This window comes from Alligator mississippiensis, chromosome 3, assembly GCF_030867095.1.
Source record: "Alligator mississippiensis isolate rAllMis1 chromosome 3, rAllMis1, whole genome shotgun sequence".
Classification (NCBI taxonomy): Eukaryota; Metazoa; Chordata; order Crocodylia; family Alligatoridae; genus Alligator; species Alligator mississippiensis.
The window spans coordinates 266,236,250-266,250,483 of NC_081826.1; the positions used below are offsets into that span (position 1 = coordinate 266,236,250).

At 46.1% G+C, this 14,234-nt stretch overlaps 1 long non-coding RNA gene across 2 annotated transcripts in view; it reads left to right on the plus strand.

Moving 5' to 3' along the window:
* The first annotated feature begins 1,545 nt into the window (after positions 1-1,545).
* Positions 1,546-14,234, plus strand: part of LOC109285242 (uncharacterized) — a 29,275-nt gene continuing 16,586 nt past the window's right edge. For both annotated transcript variants that reach the window (XR_002092921.2, XR_002092920.2), the window contains exons 1-3: positions 1,546-1,712; positions 4,298-4,421; positions 4,924-4,993. This is a non-coding gene — a long non-coding RNA (uncharacterized LOC109285242). The remainder of the gene's footprint in view (positions 1,713-4,297; positions 4,422-4,923; positions 4,994-14,234) is intronic.

The window sequence follows — 14,234 nt, forward strand, 5'->3', positions numbered from 1 at the left end:
ACCTAATTTATATCTTTCAGCTATATGAAAATGGACAGTCTATACAAACAAATGTATGGAAGCTGAGGGAATATGCAAACTTTGATGCAAAATGAATTAGCTGGGATCTCATTTTATTTTCATTGTCTCCTGTTTGTGGACTGACTACTATTGAACAGTGTTGTTAGAGTGGTTATCTTGCCTAGTCCTAAAAACTGCTCCTGCACACTATCGAAAACTATTTAAGACATCTGTAGTCAGGGCACAGGTCATTTGAATTGCATTAGACATCTGCAATAGTTATTCAAAGTCCTGACCAACACAAGTTAAAACAATGCCTGATGAGGAATCTGGGTCAGTGCTGGACTCACTCTAGAATCCCACAAGAAATATCAACACTGAATGTTTAATAGTCTCCTTGAATTTAATCATAGTCACTGACTACTTCAAAGCAATCTGGAACTTAGAATTGGCTTTGAATAAACAACTAAGCCACCACAAGGCCCACAGGTCTATAATCAAGAGTTCATCTTGCAGCACTGTACCCATTGATTCCTGAGGGTGCTGTGTTCCACTGTATATTGTTTTGCCCTTGTAAGCAAGATTTAAACATTGCCAGGTCACATTTACTTTAACTATGTTCTTTAAGAAAACCTTTCTGTGAAAGGATTTAGGTCTAATGTGTTGACACTAGCAAAGAAGGGAAAAACAAGAGTGAGCTCAGTCAGTCCTCATGGTGCCACTGGGGCACAGGTAAAGCCTTGCTTACACAGGGGTGAAAGTAGTTCTGCTGGCAGAATTTCTGCTGCCAGAAGAAAGCTGCCACCACAAGGAAGGCAGCCAGAGTGAATGCAAATCCGCATGGCTTCTAGCAATTCCTCTGGGCTTCTACGAGATCCACACAGTTCTTCTTCAGAAATCCATGCTGGCAAGGCGTTGTATATGTGCCTAGGAAAGCACAGCTACTGAAGGGATGGAGTTTGCTAGGAGAGGTACTGCTGTAGAGCCGGTTTGATTGTGTCACATACTCATGATTGTGCTATCAGAAGAAAGGAGTCCTGAGCAAGAAAGGTGTTTACATGAAATGCTAGATTGTGTGTTGGGAACTGAGAAAGAAGGCAAGACCTACGGGTTTCTGTTTGATATTAATGGGGAACCAGAAGTCACATTCAGGAATAATCTACAAATATAATCCTGGGAGGAACAAAATATGTTTGCTTTGAATTTTGCTTGTCTGGAGTTCTTGCAAATGGGATTGTTATTAAAGGATCTTGAGAGGAATCCTGGGTATAATGCCAGAAGAGGATGAGAAGAGACATGGTATTCAGAATCAATGTTATGGGGCTATCACAAAATATATTTTATTGCTCAGCCACAATTCAGCAGGCAAATTCCTTGAGCCACAATGCCTAGGACTGTGTTTCCTAAACTTTTAATGCTTGGGCCCACATTTTCTGAATTACAATTGGTGGCACATTTCACTGTCACACTCAAAAAGGTGTGTGTATGTGTTTATTTTTTTCAAAATAGATAACATCCCATTCCCCTGTCTCACAGGGTGCTTAGCGCACTTATTGCTGTTAAGGGGCCAATCACAGCATCACCTGACCAGAAGGATGCCCAGCTTGAAGCATATGAACCCAGAACCTGAGCTGGTCAGGCAGTCTATCCCTGGGAGACATGGAAAGAGGAGCTCTTGGGCAGCAGGGCTGCTGGTTAACATTTGAGCTGGGGTAAGCAACTTTGGAGGTTTGCAGAAGGGACTAAGGGAAGGAGAAGGTCCCAATATGTTTGGAAACAGGGCAGAGGAATGACAGAGAGGCCTGGGAGATAGGGCTAAAGAGTCTATAGCCTGAAGAGGGCCAGGAGAGAGCAGAGAACAAGACAGCTGAGAAGCAAGGAGGGTTAGGGTGCCCATGGTCTCAACTGCTGTAGGAGTGGGGCCAGGGTCTAGGGAGACCAAAGGTCAGGGACCAGTGCCAGAGACCGAGAGGGTGAGAGGACCCCCAGCTCAGACAGGGGTATAGACAAGATGAAGGAGCTCAGAGATCAGGGCTAGAAGCCCAAACCCCAGGAGGAACAGAGGTAGAAGCCCGAAAGGGAAGGATGCAGTATTTGGGAGTAACCCGCATAGGCAAAGTGCCTGGGTGGGGAGTGCAGGCTGAGATGCAGTGCTTGGGAGTATCCATGAAAGATTAAATGCCCGGGTGGAGAAAGCAAGCCTGGAAGCTATACCTGGAAGTAGCCAAGCTAGACGAAGTGCCTGGGCAGGAAGACTGAGTCACAGGGACTGAGGCTGTGGCCCAAGGGAGCTGATGATGGACATTAATTGACAACATCTGTAATGAATTGACATGGTGTAAGGGACAATTGGGGCCACGTTATAAGCTGCTAAAGTGAAGTAGAGATATCAGAATACCAGCATGAGGTCGAGGAGCTCTGAAGCAGCCTCCCTTTCTAAAGATCTAAGAACAACAAGGCATGGCAGGAGAGGTGAAGGGGAGCAAGCCTGGGGAGTGTGTCCAGAGTAGGGGACATCACAGCCACCCCTGGGCTGAGCACCTGTTACACCTTGCTGAGGAAATCTTACCAGTTCTGAGATGTACTGTTAAAGAAATTACACCAAACACATATTTTTCTTTAAGCAAAGGCTTCATCTCTGTACCAGTGGTTCTCAACTTTTGTAGCCTCAAGACACCCCTCCATAATTTTTTTTGAATACCGTGGCGCTCTAGTTGAAAAATCACTGGGATAGATCTAAGTTCAGAAAAGATATGAAGGGGGACCTTAAGGCTAAAAATGTTGAAAATCACTGATCTAGCTAGTACCACTTAAGGGCGGTGAGGGCAGGACCTCACCCTACTGTGCTCTGCTTTTTCTACTGTCTGTACCCTCCCACCCCCTCAAAGGGCAAAACCAGCCCGCCACTGCTGAGGGGGGCTTATACTCAGGCAACCACCCCTGCCACTCCTCCTGTTGGCCCTTGGAGCATGGGAGGTGTGGAGGGGACAAGCCAGGCTGTAAAGCGCACTCTATCTTGACCCCTTGAAGAAAACTGCTGCTGGGAGCATGGGAGAGGCCAGCACATGAGCTGCCTGGTGGCAGGGGAAGGGCAGGGGGAGGAAGCAGGAGCAGTTCCCAAAAAAGCAGTCTCAGGCACCACTGGAGTAGCCAGGGCTGGGGCGGGTGCAAGGTGCTGGGTGGGAGAGGAGAGATTTACCTCCTCACACAGGGGGATCTCATGGCACACTTCCATCACTCCCACTGGAGTGCCACAATCCACCTTTTGGGAATCATTGGCTTAGGCTAACTCCTGAGGGAGTCTCTTCTCAATAAAAAATAGTCCCAGTTGTTCTCTCTTCCCAACATACTCTCAGGCTTCTCTCCTCAGGTTTCTCTGTCTCTCTCTGCCTTTTTTTTCAAGACAGTTTCCAATGTGAGTCCCTTCTTGGCACTGGAAACAGCAGGGAGAATCCAGGTGCTGAGGCTAGAGCTCTCTTGATGCTATGCTGGGTCTAATATGCAAATCAGTCCAATGATCTCTTCGTGGCCCATTCCCCTCTAATAGAACATTTAGGTAGATCTCCACAGCTCTGGTTCCTAATACAATTAGCCCTGTTTTTCCCCTGTGTGCAAGCTAGTCAGGGAAATTGAGGCATGCAACATTATCATAGCATGAACATATTTAAACCAGAAATATTACAACAAAACTATAGTCTGTTATGGGGATGCAGTACTTCAGGGGATTTATCTGATTTAATTTATATTTCCTAGATAACTTTACACTAAAAGGGGTGGGACTATATGCCCTGGATAGAGAGGAGTCATATTTGGAAGGACTAAAGAGGGAAAAGTCTACGGTGCGTGTTGATATTTTTATAACACCATCATGAATATCCTGTTTCCCAATAGCATCATTGCCCTGCCAGTGTTAAAGAAGTAAAACCTTGATTTGCTGGGATAGCGTGCCTAGTACATGAAGCACAGCTCTGGGAATCAGAAAATTGGCTTCCTGCTCTCCACTGTACTTTAGCTTGGTACACAGAATCATGGAAAGTATTTAATCTTTTGATGCTACTGTTGAACAGGGCTAATGCTGATTTGTAGGATGCTTTGAGAGCTTTGTATTAACTGTGTTATATAAGATGGAAGCAGTACTAGTTTCCAGAATTCTAGTCCTCTGTTATTGCCACATAGTGGCTTTAGAGCCATTATGAGCACATATGACTAACTTGAGCATGGCTTGACTTTCAGGTATGCAGCTGCAACCTTAAAATGTGTTAAATATGATTTATGGAATTTTTTATGTGTTTTAAAGGAAAAAGAGGAGAAAGCCTGGACTGCAAGAATGCACCTTGAACTCCAGAGATGGAGACTCTCTTATGAGTGTCTGAGGTGGTAAACTGATTTTTATACAAAATATTGGCTCACTCCTGCTTTGGGTAAGTATATGTTTCAGTGTTTTGTTAGAGAGAAAGACTTGCATGTGAATTTAATCTGTTTGCTTAATTGGGGCCTCTAGGCTTGATCCAGCTCATTTTACACTAAATGAGAGATTTTCCACTAACTTTAGTTGGCATTGGATTAGGCCCCATAGGTTTAATGTGATTTGAGTGGTCTTGTGACTAAACTCAGTAGACTTTACTCATTACTTTTTACACCGATTATTTGTAGTATGAATACAACATGAAGTATTGCTTCCTACAGAAACTTTTTCCAATGAAAATGAAAAATCATAAGTAACAACCATGCAGGAGAGAGTCTGAATTCGTTGTTTGGCACAAAAACCATCAGAGCACATGGACATGCATGTGACATCTGACAAAGTCTAAAGAAAACCTGCGTCAAATGTAATTTTCCAAAGTTCCATAAATATGACTTTCTGTCTTGGTAATTTTGCAAAGTAGGCTGGATAAAGTAAAGTCATTTGTACATGTCTTTCAGCAAAACATCTGACACTGTTATAAAAGAAGCAGGAAGTACAAAAATCAACCACTATTTTTACCATTAAAAGGTAAGCTGATTGTTTTTGACTGGCCATCCAAATATACTTACTTGCCTGTTGCAGTATCTTGTTCATGCCACAACCACTGTTGTATGCCTGACCACAGTGTACAAAGATCACAGTATGCATAAATAAAAGCCATGGGCTTATTTGGTAATGAAGATTCAGGTTTTTTGTTTGCAAAACACAGTGTTCTCCCTTCTATTCACCCTTCCTTGTCTGTGGTAAGGTATTATTAACACAAATTATGATCTAGCCAACGCAAAATTTTGGTTCCCAGCTCTTCTTATATACAGATCAACACACATTAGTAAACAAAACATTAGGGCTATGTGGATTTTTGCTGGCTGTTTCATTTTGATGCTGTTTCAACTCATTTTGAGCTCAAAACAGAAAAATTGAAATGAAATTAAGAGCTTCAAAACAGCCTTGAAACGAAACAAGGGCAGTCAGAATGTTTCAAAACATTTTGAGCTTCAAAGCTGAAGCTGGGCTTGCCAGCAGGGAAACAGAAAGTAAGGAGAGGGAGGGGGAAGAGGGGGGAAGGACTGCTCTGATATTAACTCTGTAGCTGGCCAGTGACTGTGATCCTTCCCTGAGGTCCCTTCCAATTCCAGTGCTCTGAGGGAGGGATGGAAAAACAGCATAAAAGGCAGCATTGTTTGAACTGAGCTGCTTTCTGCCTTGGGGTCAGTTACTGAGCTGTCTTCCAGAAGCTTAGCAGCATTAGACAACAAAGGCTACCATTCATGTCCTACTTGCTAACCTAGCAAGTGGGATTCAGCACTACCTTTTGCTTTAGTTTCTATACCCTTTTACTTTATTATTATATTCATTGATTGATTCCTTTCAATTTATTCCTCCCCCAAAATTCTCTTTTTGTTTAGTTTATTTTGATTCGTTTCAAATATGTGCTTTCTCTCACAGCGTGCATTCCATTCAATGTGCAGGGAAGCATAGCATAACTATATTCCATAGTGTAATATAGACTTTATATAGGAAAATACATACATACATTTATATATTTTTATTTTATTTATTACATAACTGCATACATACAAACATACATTACATAAATACACATACATACAATTACTTTATCTACATACATTACATAAATCAGATAGATAACATTACAGAAGAAGAGACAGATTTTCCAGCACACCAAGGCAAAGACAAGACACTATGAAACATACCATGACGCATGCTGGAAAGGCAGCTGGCGAGCCTTCAGGGAGGGGTGGGAGAGGGGAAAGGGAGAGCTGTAAGTTCCCCTCCCCCCTCCACGCCCAAACTGAGACACAGCCTCTTTGCTACAACAAGCAGGGATGAGACTTCCACTAGTCATACAGGCAGCAAGGAGAGGGGAGCAGTATCAGTGCCACTGCCTGTGCCTGAGTCTGCATCCCCTCCAAGAGCACCAACCATAATCCCCATCACCACAACAACAAGCAGCAGCACCAGCATGACAGTCTCCTCCACCCCCATTTCATTTCCCATGCTGAGCCTTCCATTGCCAGAGGAGGAGCTGGAGCTGGAGCTGGATCTGAGTGCCCTAGCATGGGAAGTTCTGGGGAAGAAGGGGGAATCAGCTGAGTTTGTCCCTCCTCACTCCTCAAGTTTCCCCTAGAACCAGGTCTCCTTCCCCAGAAGGCACTTCAGAGGAGGCTCAGGTAGAAGGTGCAGAGGCAAATGGCTCAGCTGAGTCCACTCCTCCTGTTGCTCTGCCTCTGCCTGCTGAGGAGGGGGAAATTGCAGCATCCGCACATGCACCCACACCCCAGAAGTGAGTGGGCAGTGTGGTCTTGGATCATTCTGAGCTGGCAGATGATGCCACATAAGCAATCTGCCTTCACTGCTGAGTCAAAACCAGCTGGGACAATGGAACAAAACACATGAGCACCACAGGGATGCTGATGCATCTCTGCAGGCACCACCCCCTGGCCCTTGCTCCTCCTCAGTCTGGCACCAGAGGGATCATGCCCAAAGGCAAGTCCCCCTCTCGCTCCAAAGCCCCTGTCCCACCAAAGTAGAGGCAGGCCACTCTGGAACGCTGGGGGAAAGGCGGACCGAAAGTGGGGCACATTGCAAGGGCAAGCGAGATCACCCAGAACACTGGGGAGATGCTTGCTGTCAATGGCCAGCCCTTCTCCTTTGTTGAGTGCCCAGGGTTCAGGCAGCTCATGGCACTCGTGGCCCCATCATACCAAGTGCTCGCATGTACCACCTTCAGCAGGGCAGTGGTGCCCTCCCTGTATGAACCATGCAGGGAGTACTTGAGGGAGGAGCTGTGCAAGGCAGGTCCACAGGTGGCCTTACACTTCACCTCAGACATCTGGAACATCCAGGGTGGAGATCATGCATACCTCTCCCTTACAGGGCACTGGTGTGACTAGTCAGGCTGTCAGTGGGCTCTCCTTCAAGCCTAGGTGATGGATGAGTCCCATATGGCAACAGAGATCATGCAGACCATGAACTGCTTGGTACAGGGGTTGCTCATTGGGCAAGGTGAGCTTACCTGCAGGTTCATGGTCACCGACAATGGGGCCAATATGGTCAAGGCAGTCCATGATGGCAACTTTGTTGGCATCTGCTGTGTGGCGCACAAGTTCCACCTCGTTGTCAGAGATGCCTTGGAGGGGGATATGGCTGCTGGTGTTGACACCAGCACCACCAGCAAGCTCATTTAAAAATGCAGGAAGGTGGCAGGCTACTTCCACTGGGCATCACATCAAGGGGGACAAGATGCTGCAGGACAAATAGGCAGAGCTGAACATCATGCAGCACAAAATCATGCAGGATGTGGAGACTCAGTGGAACTCCACATACTTGATACTCGAGAGGCTAGTGGAGCAACAGAAGGCCATCCATGAGATGGCCTTGCTCAGGGAGATTGGGATCAGCGGCCCCTTCAATGTTCCTGTATGGGGCAAGCCACTGTCACCAGACGTGCAGGCAATGGTGAGGTGGCTGAAGGACGGCATCAGGAAATGGCTTGATCCCTTATGGTCCAGTACAGTCCATGTGCTGGCCACTATGTGTGACCTGAGGGTAAAGGGGAGCGTATGCAGCAGCCAAAACCTGAATCAGTGGACGGAGGTGCTGGTGAAGACAGTTAGGGAGACATAATGGCAGAGGTGGGGTGCTGTGGAAGAGGGGGATCCACTGTCCCATGCCAGCATGCCATCCACCAACCAGTCTCCTCCTCCACCACAGGCACTGCCAATATGAGCCCAGGGCATGGCTTCCATGGTAGGGTCCAGAGGCACCAGACCCCACCATCAGGCAGGCAGCACTCAGGCCTTGGTGGCTGCCTATCTCACCAAGGACATGGAGCTGCTGTGGTGTGACCCCTTGGCCTACTGGGCAGGATGCAGCCAGATGTAGCTGGATCTGGTCACGGTTGCCTAGGAACACCTGTCCAGTCCATGAACCAGTGTTCTAAGAAAGAGGGTGTTCAGCATTGTTGGGGATGTAGTGACACCCCACCGTACCTTCTAGGATCCTGCTTTGGTGGAGCAGCCGATGTTCCTGAAGGTGAATCTCCCACTGCTGGGGTTCTCCAAGCTCCAGGTGCAGACGGAGTGAATACCACCGTCCTCATTCCATGTGCACCTATTTCCTTTTTTCATTTTTTAAAAACTATTTAATGCCCTGCTCTCAGAGCTGGAGGTGGCACTCACTGCATCACCAGCCATCAGGGGAAAAATGTCCCTGCTGAGCTCCATTGCCAGGACCAACTTAGAGGTATGGTCTGGGACTATGAGAAAGGAGAAGGCCCCAGGCCCTGGGCATGACCAGTATAATTGCAGTCTGCCAGGGTCAGGGAGGCCTGGTGGGACTGCTGGCACCACAGCAGCCCCAGGAAATGCCAGGACCAAGGATCCCCCTGGTGAAAGGCAGGTAGAAGGTTCCATAAACTCCAGCCACCACACGCATGCATACAGTCCTGGCTGGGGAAAGCCCTGACCTGTCACATCTTTGACAGGCCTGAGGCTTGCTGGTTGCAGCAGAATTGTGAGTCTCCAGGTGAGTTCAGCTTAGCTGCTTGGGATGCCAGCTTTTGGGTAGAAAACCCTTTGTCAGGTTGAGGAAGCACCTGCAGTTGGTGTGTGTGCTGTTCCTGGATGGAAGGAATAGTAAAGAAGCCAGAGGCTGGCATGCAATGCAGGCAAGAAAGCCAGCCAGTGAAAATGGAAATGGAGGCATCAGGGGGTGAGGGACAGGCTGGGGTGGGGAGGAAAGGGGATGTAGTAGTGTAGGTAAAAGTGGAGAGGTACCTGGGGAGTCAGATGTCTGGCAGCTTGTGGTTTGTCATAATTCCAATGTCTATATTGAGTCCGTGAGTTTCTGTACCTTGGAGGTTGATGAAGTGCAGTTCATAGGCTCATATGTGAAAAGTGGTTTGTGAAGTCCCTTTAAGGATCAGGCCTGAGAGATTGGAGGCAGGTGGTGTTCCGTTCTTGTCTTTGATCAATTGTAGGTGTGCACTCATTTTGGTGCACAGTTGTTGCTTGGTGTCTCCACGTATTTTCCATCAGGGCACTCGGTGCCCTGATGGAGATATGTATTGTATTGTGAAGATATCTCCATAATGGAGATATTGTTGGCAGGTTTTGCATGTCATGTCATGGCATGGGCTGGATCCATTCACTGTGTTTTGGGCTGCCAGAAGTTGGCTTCTGGTGATGAGGTTAGCAAGGTTCAGTGCTTGTGTGAATTTACAACCCACTTTTACCTGTGCTGCTACATCCCTCTCTCTCCCCCTCCCCCCCAGCCTGTCCCTCACCCCCTGATGCCTCCATTTTCATTGACTAGCTTTCTTGCTTGCATTGGATGCTAGCGTCTGGCTTCCTTACTATTCCTTCCATCCAGAAATAGCATACACACCAACTGCAGGTGCTTCCTCAGCCTGACGAAGGGTTTTTTAACCCAAAACCTTGTTAATAGATATTTTTGTAACTATTAATTTGGTCTACTAAAATATACCAGATTAGATTGACCCAAAGAACCTTGTCTGCCAGTGCCATGTCCTTAGACCACCACCCCTAGCACCTGTCCCCAGTCAACTGACCGGAAGGAAGCAGGGCCCTGAGCACACCTAAGCCCCATGGCTGGGGCTGGCAGGGAGAGTTCTCTGGCAGCTGCTGGAGAAGAAGCTCCTTCAAGAAAGGAAAGAAAGGCTCTATGACAGTTTTGCTGCCTGAGATGTTGCTAGTGCTACTGTGCTGCGGTGCACTGCTTACCTGTTGTTGTTTAAAGTGGTGGACAAGGGTGAGGCTGTAGGGGAGGAGGAGACCTCATTGGGGCACACTACCATGTCATGTAGAGGCACTAGTGCCAGTGTAGGCGCACCTTAACACACACACAAAGTCACACGTCACGAGTTTTGCTTGTCAGCAGCTTGAGGTGCAGTTTCCCAGAAACCCCTGCAACATGCCTGCAGTTTTCACCCCCTTGTGCCTTCATACTTACAAGTGACACGAGTTTCACTTTCAAGAATTTGAGGCATAGTTTCCCAGAAACCCTATGACCTATCTCCTTGAACCTTGGCAAGCTCCATGCCCTCAGAGAGGCTACCATCCCTGCTGTTTTCATCCAAATCTACCAAAAAATGGCAAAGTTAAAGGCAGTTTTGTGTATAACATAATCCTCAGTTTCTTCTTTTTTCTCTTCAGATAGATAGATAGATAGATAGATAGATAGATAGATAGATAGATAGATAGATAGATAGATAGATAGATAGATAGATGCATTCCCTTCCCTTCCCCAACTATTTCTGACTTTTCCTCTCCCTCTCTATTCCGTAAATAAGCTAAGATGTAGGATAAGCTTTAACATTTTATTTTAGGTAGTAAGTTTTATTTTTCTCTCCCCTCTTTGCAAATACGTGCCCTGCTATTTTGATATAGATATCCACTGTTTTATAAGTGATAATTATTATGTTTGTATTAATTTTTTACTGCTTATATATTGTGTGATTACTGTTTTAGGCCTACATATGTAAGTTAGCATAAACCTAGAGTGTGTGAGTGCATGCCTAGTGTGGGTGTGTGCGCCTAGTGTGTGTGTATACACCTAATTGATTTTTCAGAATGTGTATGTGCAATTGTGTCACACCCTCCCATCTAACAGTGCAATTTTGAGATCCTGAGAGTTGGCCTGGCCCCTCAGGACATGTGCTTCCCCATTATAGCCTATGGGCAAAACGTTGAAACAGCATCAAAACAGAAATCCAGTTTCTACAAAGCAAAACGGAATAGTGCTTTGAAACGAAACTTGAAACAAAACACTGTCCCATTGAAATGGTGAAATGGAAGTCGAAACGAAATGGTGCTGTTTTGCACAGCCCTACAAAACATGTTACACTCTGTTGGTATCTCAAGCTGCCCTGTACCTGTTGTGCATCCTGATCTACATGTTCCTGTTCTTTCTCTATTATTCAATTATGTCTGGGGCTTGATGCACCTGGCTCCTGCTTCTAGTGCATTTTGTATGCATAGTCCAATTTAAACTTGTGTAAACAGTTATTGCATGAGTCACTGCTCTCGTGAGGCCTACACTGGTCATCCTTTACCAATGTTTGTGAGTAGCATATGTGCAAATCCAGTGGTACTCAAGTTTCTAGCCTGGCAGGATCAGGCCCCAGGGCCCTGCACAATCCTCTGTGCACTGGGATCAGGCCCTGCACCACCCTATGCACCCAGTGCAGGGGATCTACCCTCCCAGCAGATGTAAGTGTGATTGAAGTCCCCCATGAGAACCAGGGCCCGTGACCAGAAAACTTCCGCTAGCTGTTTGAAGAAGGTCTCATTCAACCCATCCTCCTAGTCTGGTGGTTTGTAGCAGACATCCACCACACCATCACTCTTTTTATCCCCTCTATCTTAAACCCAGCAACTTTCAACAGGCCTATTTCCAGTTTTATACTGGAGCTCTGAGAAATCATATGGCTCTTTTACATAAAGTGCAACTCCTCCTCCCGTGCCTGTCCTTCCTGAATAGTTTGTACCATCCATGACAGTGCTTCAGTCATGCAAGCTCCCAGCAAGTCTCTGTTATTCTGATCATGTCATAGTTCCATGACTGTGCAAGGACTTCCCATTCTTTCTGCTTGTTTCCCAAGCTCTGCGCATTCACGTACAAACACCTGAGGAAACTAGTCGATTGGCTTGATTTCTCAGGAAGAATGAGAACCCCTTCTGTCTTGCCCCTCCTGCTTGCTCTTCCTCCAAATCATGCACTTACATCAGAGCTTTGTTATCCATTCCCTGGTAAACCTAGTTTAAAGTAATACCTGTGAAGCGTGGGTGCTCCTACAGGGATGGAAGGAGGCCACGAATACCCGTTGAGGCAACTGGAGCCCTGAGGCACTGATGGAGCTAGAAGGCCCCCACTTAGTGCTTGCGGGGCAGGACTGGGGTCAGCTGGGTATGGGAGGCACCTGTTGGCCAAAACAGGCTAGGGATCGCTCTGAGACCCTGAGGCTGCTTCCCTTTTTAAAATAATGTAATTCCATGAAGGCATGGCAGGTGAAATGAAAAGGGAGGGGTCCCCAAGAAGCTGGAGTGGGGCAGAAGTCACATGGCTACTTGGGGGCATTACGGTTGTTCCTGGGGCCCAGTCCTGTTACAGAGGCTTTGTGAACCAACCAGGGGTATATACAACCACAGCAAACAGCTACACGTGCCTACTGAGGCATTCCAGCTAACTGCTGTAGCCTTTATTCAAAGGGTTCTATTTCTCCAGCTGGATGCACAGGACTGCTGAAGCACTTCAGCTTAATAGAGAATCCGTGCCCTTTGAAGTAAAAGCCACAGTAATCAGCAGTATGTCTCATCCTTCATTTGGCAGCCGCTGCAAATTAAACATGAGGTCACTCATCCCAAATACCTATAGTTCCATTTCTACTGTATTGTGCAGTCACTGTATCCTTAAAATCCTATTCTCTGGATGAAGAGGCTTCTAAGTTGGGTCCTAGCATGCTGAATCTCATTCCCTATCAGTACAGAATGCCAAGGGGTTGAGAAACTGTACTGAGGTCTTTTGCCTGACACTGCAAGTATTTGATGCTCAGGAAGATTCTGGTGAATTAACCATAGGGAAAATTTCCTTCACAAAAGAATACTCCTTCCAGTATGGATGCTGTTGCTTGGATGAAAAGGGGATTTAGTTTGCTGTAGCTTTATCTACCTTTTCAGTTATAACAAGCTAAGGCCCCTTTCTTCCTGAAAAAGAGAAACAAATAAGCCAGAGATTAACAATCTTTCATTTATGTACCTTCCTGTGCAGCTGATAAGCTTTGATATATTTTTTCCCTAAGAGTTCCTATGCAGGCATGGCCTTAAATCACTATACAAGCCTTTGGAATAAATTCCTTAAACTCATGGAATGTATTTACCAGTGTTGTTTTCCCCAACTTCTTTCTTTTTTCACTGGTAGGTTTCTAATTGTGTAATTAAACTTTAAGTAAACAGACTATTTAACTCTGCCAAATAAAACATAATGAATGACAAGAGTAAATTTCATTCATTTTTCAAGTATTATCTGAAAACATGAATCACAGAAAATTAGTGAAGCCTCATTACTTAACTCTAAACAAAAAGCTGCTTACTTCATTGGCTCTTAACCTTTTCCGTGCCAGGTCTTTCCTCCCATCTAGTTAGACTCCTTTTCTTAGTAATATGGCAAAGGCAGCATAATTGTGATCTGATATTTGTTGGGTTGTGACCTCCAGGGCTAGGGACAGACATTCAAAAAGCCTGAGCCTGAATTCAATCTTTGCGGGTTAGTCTAACCTGGCTAGGCTAAACTGGTTTGTAACCACACAGACATCTGGACTCAAGAAATACAGCCACATGCCTGCAATGGTTCAGGCTAGAAGGTGGGGGGTGGTAGAGCAGCCCTCCCTTCCCTTCCACAGTTTCCCTGAGCTGAGGGGTGTGTGGCTAGGCTCTATGAGGACACTCTGTTTAGGGAGGGGTCCCCCCTGTCCTGAGCAGCCAAGCAGGGAATTGATAACATAGTGTTTATCACCCCTAACTCATTGTTTATCAGCCCATTAAGAAAACAAGTTTATTTCCATTAGTTCAAGCTCTTCTTAAACAGCATTTCCAAGGAAGGAATGGAGGGACATTACCAACTACCTGTTGGTTAGCTCCAGAAAGCCCTAAGCCCATACTGTCCTATCTGCTTTTGTCCCATCTCTCACAGCATGGACCATAGCCAGCATGTGGTATGCTAGCTAATG